This window comes from Lethenteron reissneri, chromosome 32 (genome assembly GCF_015708825.2).
Source record: "Lethenteron reissneri isolate LAM-NWPU_2019-01 chromosome 32, ASM1570882v1, whole genome shotgun sequence".
Lineage (NCBI taxonomy): Eukaryota > Metazoa > Chordata > Hyperoartia > Petromyzontiformes > Petromyzontidae > Lethenteron > Lethenteron reissneri.
The window spans coordinates 5,565,693-5,579,862 of NC_083810.1; the positions used below are offsets into that span (position 1 = coordinate 5,565,693).

The 14,170-nt window shown below is 53.0% G+C and overlaps 1 protein-coding gene across 1 annotated transcript in view; it reads left to right on the plus strand.

The window, feature by feature from the left end:
- Positions 1-2,277: 2,277 nt before the first annotated feature.
- LOC133349931 (protein sprouty homolog 4-like) overlaps positions 2,278-14,170 on the plus strand; it is a 30,522-nt gene continuing 18,629 nt past the window's right edge. The window contains exon 1 of the mRNA XM_061563813.1: positions 2,278-2,363. The gene's annotated coding sequence lies outside the window, so the exon portion shown is untranslated. The remainder of the gene's footprint in view (positions 2,364-14,170) is intronic.

Here is a 14,170-nt window from a genome sequence, read left to right on the forward strand (position 1 = left end):
TGTGTGGTGTGCAATGTGTGTTTTGTCCGCGATGTGTGTGTTGGCGATGTTGTGTGTAATGTGCGTGTGCAATGTGTGTTTGTGTCCGCGATTTGTGTGCGCGATGTGTGTGTGTGTGGCAATGTGTGTGTGCAATGTGTGTGGTAATGTGTGTGTATGTGCGATGTGTGTGCGCTGTGTTTGTTGTTGTGGCAATGTGTGTGGTGCAATGTGTGTGTGTAATGTGTGTGTGTAATGTGTGTGTGTGCGCGATGTGTGTGCGCGATGTGTGTGTGTTAATATGTGTGTGTGTGCACGTGTGTAGGTAGCGGTAGTGGTTCGCGCTGCGCTATGAACCCGACCCGAGTTCGATTCCCGTTCACGGCCAACACCAGTGACGATTATTTGAATCGGTTCTGGGCCTCCCCTAGGTCGACTCAGCTTCAAATGAGTAGCTGGTGCGGTGTGTAAACATCGCCACGAGGGAGACAAAGGCGGTCGGGCGTGGTGTTTTCCACCCACCTCCGCGTGCCGTGCCTTCATATGGCTCGCTCACAACATTTGCCCCAACATTCTGTTTAAAGGCTACACGTTGGGGGGGGGGGCATCGTTGTCTTTGTGTACGCGTGCAAGGTGCCATTGTATACGTGTGTGTGTATACGATTCTGCGATGTAACCATCGGCCCAGCACCTGCACACGAGCTGATTTCATCGCTCCATCTCCTGGTGGACGTGAACCCGCTCTAACGCGTTCCATCCATTTGCCTGCCACTCCATTAGAATTTTCCCCATATCCTCATCTTGGGGACGAGCCCTGCCCAAGCCCACTTGACGGTTTGGATGATGTCATGACCTACGGATGTTCTCTAATCCACGCGTCCTCTTCCAAGAATGCGCATGTGTACAACGTGTGCGTGCCCATTCTTTGGACTCGGTCCCAGGGTTAGAAATGGAACGCGTCCGACAGTGCACGAAAAAAACCGATGGAGCAATGAAATGGGTTGATATGCGAGTTGCTGTGTGTGTGTGGTTCATAGTTTTACTTCGCTGGATCGCGAGAGGTGACGGTTTGGGAGGGTGGGTGGTGGGTGCCTTCATCCAGCAGTGGATTGGCCCTCGCTTCGTGGTGCGTTCTGTGCAAGGCAGTTCGAGTCGTGGCTGAATGTTTGGGGGTGGGCCCTTGCGGTGCGTGAGTGGGGGGGACGGGGCGGCGGCGCGGACCAATCAGCGCCCACCGGATGCATTGTCTCGCGCGCTCAGGAATGACAATAGAGCGCGCGCCGGGGGGCGGGGTGGGGGGCTGGGGGGCGGGGGACTTGGGGGGCAGGGCGAAGGGGGTGTTGGAGCTGGGGGGGAGGGCAGGAGGAGGGGCCCGTCTCTACCAATCAGCGCGCACGGATGCGATGACGTCGCGCGCGCGCGGCCCGACGGAAGCGCGTGCCCACGGGGGAGGAGGAGCGGAGGGGGGAGAGGGGAGGGGCTGCTGGAGGGGCGGGGCTGGGGTGAGGGGAGGGGTCACGCGGATCGAGTTCCGTGGGCGCTCGCTCCGGAAAGCGCCATTAGCGGCACAAGGGCGGCTCTTAGCGGCCACTCTGCTGCACGGCGCTCCCCAACGCCCCCCCACCCCCGCGCTCTCTCCCGCACGCTCCACCGCTCTCCTCCCCCTGCTGCAGTCCCCCCCCCCACTCACTCTCCCCGCCGTCGCTCTCTCTCCCCTCCACTCGCCCCCCCCCCACCAAGCACCACCAAGCACGCTCTCTCGCCTTCCCCTCTCCCTTGCCTCCCTCCTCGTCCCCTTCACTCTCCCCGCGCTCTCCTCGCCCTCATTGTCCCCGGGCCGGGCCGGCGATGCGGCGCGGCTGGCGCTGAGCGCCTGGCTACTCGGCCCCTCGACGCTCTCTCCCCGTGTCCCTCCCTGATCCGTCTCCCTCTCCGACTCCCTCCCTGTGTCCCTCCCTGTGACTCCTCTCTGACCCCGTCTCCCTCCCTCGACTCCCTGTGTCTCCCTCCGTCTCCCTCACTGTGTCTCTCCCTGTGACTCCCTCACTGTGTCTCCCTCCCCCCGTCTCCCTCCTGTGGTCCCTCCCTGTGACTCCTTCCCTGGTCTCCCTCCCTGTCTCTACCGATCGCGGGGCTCTTCACTCCTGACACCCTCCACGACTGTCTCCTTCCACTCCCTCGCTCTCATCCCTTCCCGTGCTCCCACCCCACCCCCCACCGTCTTCAGCTCCACCCGCTCTGCTCGGCACTCGCCGTCTTCTTCCTACTCGTCCTTCCCCTCCTCGACCCCTTCCTTCTCCCCGTCTCCCTCCTGCCCGCTGCTGCGCCTCGACTCCGCCATGGGGACCTCCTGAGCAGCTCCGTCCGCGCCGAGGCGGCCTCAGGTGAAGCCGAGGAGGAGGAATGTGACGACAATGATGATAATGAGTGGAGGAGAGTGACGACGATGATGATTAGGTGGAGGAGGGGAGGCGTCGCTCTCTCCCGCCATCTCGGGGTCGCGGCCATCGCGGGCAGAAGAGGGGATCTCCCCTCTCGGGGACCCCGGGCGGCGAGGGGTAGCGGGGGGGGGGTCCGTCTCGTGGGGGTCTCGTGGGGTCGGGGTACGGGGGGGGTCCGCGTTGTGTGTGCAGGGGGAACGTCAGGGTTGAGTGTCATCGCGAAGGGGTTTGTGGACGGGGCTTGGAGAGATTCGGGGGTTCAGAGCGACGAAGGGGTTCTCATTTGGGGAGCTTCTGCTCGGGGGGGGCTGGGATGGCAGCGCGAACCCCCCCCTCCCCGTGTCTCCACCGCGTCTTCACCGATGCGCCTCGCAAGGCTGTGCCCCCCCCCCCGCGTGTTGTGACCCTTGTTGACACGTGTGCACCCCCGTGTTGTGACCTCTTTTGACACGTGCCCCCCCCGTGTTGTGACCCTTGTTGACACGTGTGCCCCCCCCCGTGTTGTGACCCTTGTTGACACGTGTGCCCCCCCCCCGTGTTGTGACCCTTGTTGACACGTGTGCCCCCCCCCCGTGTTGTGACCCTTGTTGACACGTGCCCCCCCCCCCGTGTTGTGACCCTTGTTGACACGTGTGCCCCCCCCACCGCGTGTTGTGACCCTTGTTGACACGTGTGCCCCCCCCCGTGTTTGACCTTGTTGACACGTGTGCCCCCCCCAGCGTGTTGTGACCCTTGTTGACACGTGTGCCCCCCCCCGTGTTGTGACCCTTGTTGACACGTGTGCCCCCCCCCGCGTGTTGTGACCCTTGTTGACACGTGTGCCCCCCCCCCCGCGTGTGTGACCCTTGTTGACACGTGTGCCCCCCCCGTGTTGTGACCCTTGTTGACACGTGTGCCCCCCCCCCGTGTTTGTGACCCTTGTTGACACGTGCCCCCCCCCGCGTGTTGTGACCTTGTGACACGTGTGCCCCCCCCCGCGTGTTGTGACCCTTGTTGACACGTGTGCCCCCCCCCCGTGTTGTGACCCTATTTGACACGTGCCCCCCTCCCGCGTGTGTGACCCTTGTTGACACGTGTGCCCCCCCCGCGTGTTGTGACCCTTGTTGACACGTGTGCCCCCCCCGCGTGTTGTGACCCTTGTTGACACGTGTGCCCCCCCCTCTGCTGTTGTGACCCTTGTTGACACGTGTGCCCCCCCCTCCACGTGTTGTGACCCTTGTTGACACGTGTGCCCCCCCCCCACGTGTTGTGACCCTGTTGACACTGTGCCCCCCCCTGCGTGTTGTGACCCTTGTTGACACTGTGCCCCCCCCTCTGCGTGTTGTGACCCTTGTTGACACGTGTGCCCCCCCCCTGCGTTGTGTACCCTTGTTGACAAGTGTGCCCCCCCCTGCGTTGTGACCCTTGTTGACACGTGTGCCCCCCCCCCCACGTGTTGTGACCCTTGTTGACACGTGATATAATGAGACGTGATCATACACATACACACTGCCATGTATTACTACACTGTGCCCGTATAGACACACACACACAGCAACAACAACAGCAGCACCACCCTTCTATCAAATCACTAATTCACAGTGAGTGCCCATGTCAGTCGAACGGCCCTTGACAGACTATTTTGGGGGCTATTGGTGTTCGCGAGCCACCCTGTGACGGCCGGCACGGCACGCGAGGTCGTGGGGTGACCAGGGCCACTCCCGCGGCCGCCTTTGTCTCCCTCGTGGCGATGTTCACACACCGCACCGGGGACCGATTTGAGTCGAGGTCACACGGGGGGGAGGGTCAGGGACCGGCTCAGATCTCGCCCGTGTACCCACACACACAGTGCCCATATATACACAGTACCCATATATACACAGTGCCCATCTACACACAGTGCCCATATACACACACAGTGCCCATATACACACAGTGCCCATATACACACACAGTGCCCATATACACACACAGTGCCCATATACACACAGTACCCATATACACACAGTGCCCATAACACACAGTGCCCATACACACACACAGTGCCCATACACACACAGTGCCATACACACACACACAGTGCCCATACACACACACACAGTGCCCATACACACACACACAGTGCCCATACACACACACACAGTGCCCATACACACACACAGTGCCTATACACACAGTGCCCATATACACACACAGTGCCCATATACACACAGTACCCATATACACACAGTACCCTATACACACACACAGTACCCATGTAAACACACACAGTACCCATGTACACACACACAGTGCCCATACACACACACAGTGCCATATACACACACAGTACCCATATACACACACAGTACCCATGTACACACACACATACCCATATACACACACACACGCAGTGCCATATACACACAACAGTATCATACACACACACAGTACCCATATACACACAGTACCCATACACACACACAGTACCCATAACACACACACAGTACCCATACACACACAGTACCCATATACACACACACAGTACCCATATACACACACACAGTACCCATGTACACACACACACTACCCATATATACCACACACACAGTACTCATACACACACAGTACCCATACACACACAGTAACCCATACACACACAGTGCCCATACACCACAGTGCCCATATACACACACACAGTGCCCATATAACCACAGTGCCCATATACACACACAGTGCCCATATACACACACACAGTGCCCATACACACACACACAGTGCCCTACACACACACACAGTGCCCATATACACACCCAGTGCCCATACACACACACAGTGCCCATACACACACAGTGCCCATATACACACACAGTACCCATATACACACACACACAGTGCCCTACACACACACACAGTGCCCATACACACACACACAGCGCCCATACACACACAATTACCATATATCACACAGTACCATATACACACACAGTACCCATTACACACACACAGTACCCATATACACACACAGTACCCATATACACACAGTGCCCATATACACCACAGTGCCCATATACCACACAGTGCCCATACACACACAGTACCCATATACACACAGTACTATACACACACACAGTGCCCTACACACACACAGTGCCCATACACACACACACAGTGCCCATACACACCACACAGTGCCCATATTCACACACAGTACCCATATACACACACAGTGCCCATATACACACACACACGCAGTGCCCATATACACACACACAGTGCCCATATACACACACACACACAGTGCCCATACACACACCATAGTGCCCATATACACACACAGTGCCCATACACACACACGCAGTGCCCATATACACACACAGTACCCATACACACACAGTGCCCATATACACACACGCAGTGCCCATATACACACACAGTGCCCATATACACACACAGTACCCATACACACACAGTGCCCATACACACACACGCAGTGCCCATATACACACACAGTGCCCATACACACACAGTGCCCATATACACACAGTGCCATATCACACACAGTACCCATACACACACACAGTGCCCGTACACACACAGTACCCATATACACACAGTACCATACACACACACAGTGCCCATACACACACAGTGCCCATATACACACAGTGCCCATACACCCACACACACTGCCCATACACACACACACAGTGCCATATACACACACACACCCATATACACACACATTACCCATACACACACAGTGCCCATACACACACACGCAGTGCCCATATACACACGCAGTGCCCATATACACACACAGTGCCCATACACACACAGTGCCCATATACACACAGTGCCCATATACACACACAGTACCCTACACACACACAGTGCCCATACACACACATAGTGCCCATATACACACACAGTGCCCATACACACACACGCAGTGCCCATATACACACACAGTACCCATACACACACAGTGCCCATATACACACACACAGTACCCATACACACACACAGTGCCCATACACACAGTGCCCATATACACACAGTGCCCATACACACACACACAGTGCCCATATACACACACCACACTACCCATACCACACATTACCCATACACACACAGTACCCATACACACACACAGTACCCATACACACACACAGTACCCATATACACACACAGTGCCCTATACACACACAGTGCCCATACACACAGTACTTATACACCACACAGTACTTATACACACACACAGTGCCCATACACACACAGTGCCCATACACACACACAGTGCCCATACACACACAGTGCCCATGTACACACACAGTGCCCATACACACACACACACAGTGCCCATATCACACACACAGTGCCCTATACACACACAGGCCCATATACACACACACAGTGCCCATATATACACACAGTGCCCATGTACACACACACAGTGCCCATGTACACACACACAGTGCCCATACACACCACACAGTGCCCATGCACACACACAGTGCCCATGCACACACCAGTGCCCATGCACACACACACAGTGCCCATACACACACACAGTGCCCATGTGCACACACACACAGTGCCCATGCACACACACAGTGCCCATGCACACACACACAGTGCCCATATACACACACAGTCACCCATATACACACCACAGTGCCCATACACACACAGTGCCCATACACACACACAGTGCCCATACACACACACACAGTGCCCATACACACACACAGTGCCCATACACACACACACAGTACCCATATACACACACACCCATATACACACACAGTGCCCTACACACACAGTGCCCATATACACACACACAGTACCCATACAACACACACAGTGCCCATACACACACACACAGTGCCCATACACACACACACAGTACCCATATACACACACACAGTGCCCATATACACACACACAGTGCCCATACACACACACACACAGTGCCCATATACCACACAGTGCCCATATACACACACAGTGCCCATATACACCACAGTGCCCATATACACACACAGTGCCCATACACACACAGTACCCATATACACACACGCAGTGCCCATATATACACACACAGTGCCCATACACACACAGTGCCCATACACACACACACACAGTACCATACGCACACACAGTGCCCATATACACACACACAGTGCCCATATACACACCACTACCCATATACACACATACAGTGCCCTATACACACACACAGTGCCCATATACACACACACAGTGCCCATATACACACACAGTGCCCATATACACCACACAGTGCCCATATACACACACAGTGCCCATTACACACACAGTGCCCCTATCACACACACGTGCCCATACACACACACAGTGCCCATACAACACACAGTGCCCATACACACACACAGTGCCCATACACACACACAGTGCCCATACACACACAGTGCCCATACACACACACAGTGCCCATACACACACACAGTGCCCATATATACCCACACAGTGCACTATATACACACACAGTGCCCATATACACACACACAGTGCCCATATACACACACACTAACAGCGCCCATACACACACACATTACCCATATATACACACAGTACCCATATACACACACACATACCCATATACACACACACATACCCATATACACAGCCACACAGTACCCATATACACACAGTGCCCATATACACACACAGTGCCCACATACACCACAGTGCCCATACACACACAGTACCCATATACACACAGTACCCATATACACACACACAGTGCCCATACACACACACAGTGCCATACACACACACACAGTGCCCATACACACACACAGTGCCCATTTCACACACAGTACCCATACACACACACAGTGCCCATATACACACACACACGCAGTGCCCATATACACACACACAGTGCCCTATACACACACACACACAGTGCCCATACACACACACATAGTGCCCATATACACACACAGTGCCCATACACACACCGCAGTGCCCATATACACAACAGTACCCATACACACACAGTGCCCATATACACACGCACACGTGCCCATATACCACACAGTGCCCATATACACACACAGTACCCATACACACAGTGCCCATACACACACACGCAGTGCCATATCACACACAGTGCCCATACACACACAGTGCCCATATACACACAGTGCCCATATACACACACAGTACCCATACACACACACAGTGCCCATACACACAGTACCCATATACACACACAGTACCCATACACACACACAGTGCCCATACACACACAGTGCCCATATACACACAGTGCCCATACACACACACCACTGCCCATCACACACACACACAGTGCCCATATACACTACACACTACCTACACAACACAACAATTACCCATACCACACACAGTGCCCATACACACACCGCAGTGCCCATATACACCACGCAGTGCCCATATACACACACAGTGCCCATACACACACCGTGCCATACACACACACTACCCATTACACACACATTACCCTACAACACAGTGCCCATATATCACACACAGTGCCCATATACACACAGTGCCCATATACACACACACAGTGCCCATACACACACACACAGTGCCCATACACACACACACAGTGCCCATATACACACACACAGTGCCCATACACACACACAGTGCCCATACACACACAGTGCCCATATACACACACACAGTACCCATATACACACACACACAGTGCCCATCACACACACCACAGTGCCCATACACACCACACAGCGCCCATACACACACACATTACCCATATATACACACAGTACCCATATACACACACACAGTACCCTATACACAAACACAGTACCCATATACACACACACAGTACCCATATACACACAGTGCCCATATACACACACAGTGCCCATATACACACACAGTGCCCATACACACACAGTACCCATATATACACACAGTACCCATATACACACACACAGTGCCCATACACACACACAGTGCCCATACACACACACCAGTGCCCATACACACACACAGTGCCCATATTCACACACAGTACCCATATACACACACACAGTGCCCATATACACACACACACGCAGTGCCCATATCCACACACAGTGCCCATATACACACACACACACAGTGCCCATACACACACATAGTGCCCATATACACAACAGTGCCCATACACACACACGCAGTGCCCATATACACACACAGTACCCATACACACAGTGCCCATATACACACACGCAGTGCCCATATACACACACAGTGCCCATATACACACACAGTACCCATACACACACAGTGCCCATACACACACACACAGTGCCCATATACACACACAGTGCCCATACACACAGTGCCCATACACACAGTGCCCATATACACACCAGTACCCTACACACACACAGTGCCCGTAACACACAGTACCCATATACCACACAGTACCCATACACACACACAGTGCCCATACACACACAGTGCCCATATACACACAGTGCCCATACACACACACACACTGCCCATACACACACACACACAGTGCCCATATACACACACACTACCCATATACACACACATTACCCTACACACACAGTGCCCATACACACACACGCAGTGCCCATATACACACGCAGTGCCCATATACACACACAGTGCCCATACACACACAGTGCCCATATACACACAGTGCCCAATACACACACTACCCATACACACACACAGTGCCCATACACACACACATAGTGCCATATACACACACAGTGCCCATACACACACACGCAGTGCCATATACACCACAGTACCCATACACCACAGTGCCCATATACACACACACGTACCCATACCACACACATGCCCATACACACAGTGCCCATATACACACAGTGCCCATACACACACACACAGTGCCCATATACACACACACACACTACCCATATACACACACATTACCCATACACACACACAGTACCCATACACACACACAGTACCCATACACACACACAGTACCCATATACACACACAGTGCCCATATACACACACAGTGCCCATATACACACGTACTTATACACACACACAGTACTTATACACACACACAGTGCCCATACACACACACAGTGCCCATACACACACACAGTGCCCCATACACACACAGTGCCCATGTACACCACAGTGCCCATACACACACCACACAGTGCCCATATACACACACACAGTGCCCATATACACACACAAGTGCCCATATACACACACACGTGCCCATATATACACAGTGCCCATGTACACACACACAGTGCCCATGTACACACACACAGTGCCCATACACAACACACAGTGCCCATGCACACACACACAGTGCCCATGCACACACACAGTGCCCATGCACACACACACAGTGCCCATACACACACACAGTGCCCATGTGCACACACACACAGTGCCCATGCACACACACAGTGCCCATGCACACACACACGTGCCCATAACACACACCAGTACCCATATACACACACACAGTGCCCATACACACACACATGCCCATACACACACACAGTGCCATACACACACCACAGTGCCCATACACACACACACAGTGCCCATACACACACACACGTACCCATATACACACACACAGTGCCCATATACACACACAGTGCCCATACACACACAGTGCCCATATACACACACACAGTACCCATACACACACACACAGTGCCCATACACACACACAGTGCCCATACACACACACACAGTACCCATATACACACACACAGTGCCCATATACACACACACAGTGCCCATACACACACACACAGTGCCCATATACACACACAGTGCCCATATACACAACACACAGTGCCCATATACACACACAGTGCCCATATACACACACACAGTGCCCATACACACACAGTACCCAATACACACACGCAGTGCCCATATCACACACACACAGTACCCATACGCACACACAGTGCCCATATACACACCACAGTGCCCATATACACACACAGTACCCTATACACACTACAGTGCCCATATACACACCACAGTGCCCATATACACACACACAGTGCCCATATACACACACAGTGCCCTATACACACACACAGTGCCCATATACACACACAGTGCCCATATACCACACACAGTGCCCATATACACACACAGTGCCCATACACACACACAGTGCCCATACACACACACAGTGCCCATACACACACACAGTGCCCATACACACACACAGTGCCCATACACACACACAGTGCCCATATATACACCACAGTGCCCATATATACACACACAGTGCCCATATACACACACACAGTGCCCATATACACACACACAGCGCCCATACACACACACATTACCCAATATACACACAGTACCCTATACACACACACAGTACCCATATACACACACACAGTACCCATATACCACACACAGTACCCATATACACACAGTGCCCATTATACACACAGTGCCCACATACACACACAGTGCCCATACACACACAGTACCCATATACACACAGTACCCATATACACACACACAGTGCCCATACACACACACAGTGCCCATACACACACACACAGTGCCCATACACACACACACACTGCCCATATTCACACACAGTACCCATATACACACACACAGTGCCCATATACACACACACACGCAGTGCCCATATACACACACACAGTGCCCATATACACACCACACACAGTGCCCATACACACACACATAGTGCCCATATACACACACAGTGCCCATACACACACACGCAGTGCCCATATACACACACAGTACCCATACACACACAGTGCCCATATTACACACACGCAGTGCCCATATACACACACAGTGCCCATATACACACACAGTACCCATACACACACAGTGCCCATACACACACACGCAGTGCCCATATACACACACAGTGCCCATACACACACAGTGCCCATATACACACAGTGCCCATATACACACACAGTACCCATACACACACACAGTGCCCATACACACACAGTACCCATATACACACACAGTACCCATACACACACACAGTGCCCATACACACACAGTGCCCATATACACACAGTGCCCATACACACACACACACTGCCCATACACACACACACACAGTGCCCATATACACACACACTACCCATATACACACACATTACCCATACACACACAGTGCCCATACACACACACGCAGTGCCCATATACACACGCAGTGCCCATATACACACACAGTGCCCATACACACACAGTGCCCATATACACACACAGTACCCATACACACACACAGTGCCCATACACACACACATAGTGCCCATATACACACACAGTGCCCATACGCACACACGCAGTGCCCATATACACACACAGTACCCATACACACACAGTGCCCATATACACACACACAGTACCCATACACACACACAGTGCCCATACACACAGTGCCCATATACACACAGTGCCCATACACACACACACAGTGCCCATATACAAACACACACACTACCATATACACACACATTACCCATACACACACACACAGTACCCATACACACACACAGTACCCATACACACACACAGTACCCATATACACACACAGTGCCCATATACACACACAGTGCCCATATACACACAGTACTTATACACACACACAGTAATTATACCACACACACAGTGCCCATAACACACACACACGTGCCCATACACACACACAGTGCCCATACACACACAGTGCCCATGTACACACACAGTGCCATACACACACACACACAGTGCCCATATACACACACACAGTGCCCATATACACACACAGTGCCCATATACACACACACAGTGCCCATATATACACACAGTGCCCATGTACACACACACAGTGCCCATGTACACACACACAGTGCCCTACACACACACACAGTGCCCATGCCACACACACAGTGCCCATGCACACACACACAGTGCCCATGCACACACCACAGTGCCCATACACACACACGTGCCCCATGTGCACACACACACAGTGCCCATGCACACACACACAGTGCCCATGCACACACACAGTGCCCATATACACACACACAGTACCCATATACACACACACAGTGCCCATACACACACACAACAGTGCCCATACACACACACACAGTGCCCATACACACACACACAGTGCCCATACACACACACACAGTACCCATATACACACACACAGTGCCCATATACACACACACAGTGCCCATACACACACAGTGCCCATATACACACACACAAGTACCCATACACACACACACAGTGCCCATACACACACACACAGTGCCCATACACACACACACAGTACCCATATACCACACACACAGTGCCCATATACACACACACAGTGCCCATACACACACACACACAGTGCCCATATACACACACAGTGCCCATATACACACACACAGTGCCCATATACACACACAGTGCCCCATATACACACACACCAGTGCCCATACACACACAGTACCCATATACACACACGCAGTGCCCATATATACCACACAGTGCCCATATACACACACAGTGCCCATACACACACACACACAGTACCCATACGCACACACAGTGCCCATATACACACACACAGGGCCCATATACACACACACAGTACCCATATACACACATACAGTTGCCCATATACACACACACAGTGCCATATACACACACACAGTGCCCATATACACACACAGTGCCCATATACACACACACAG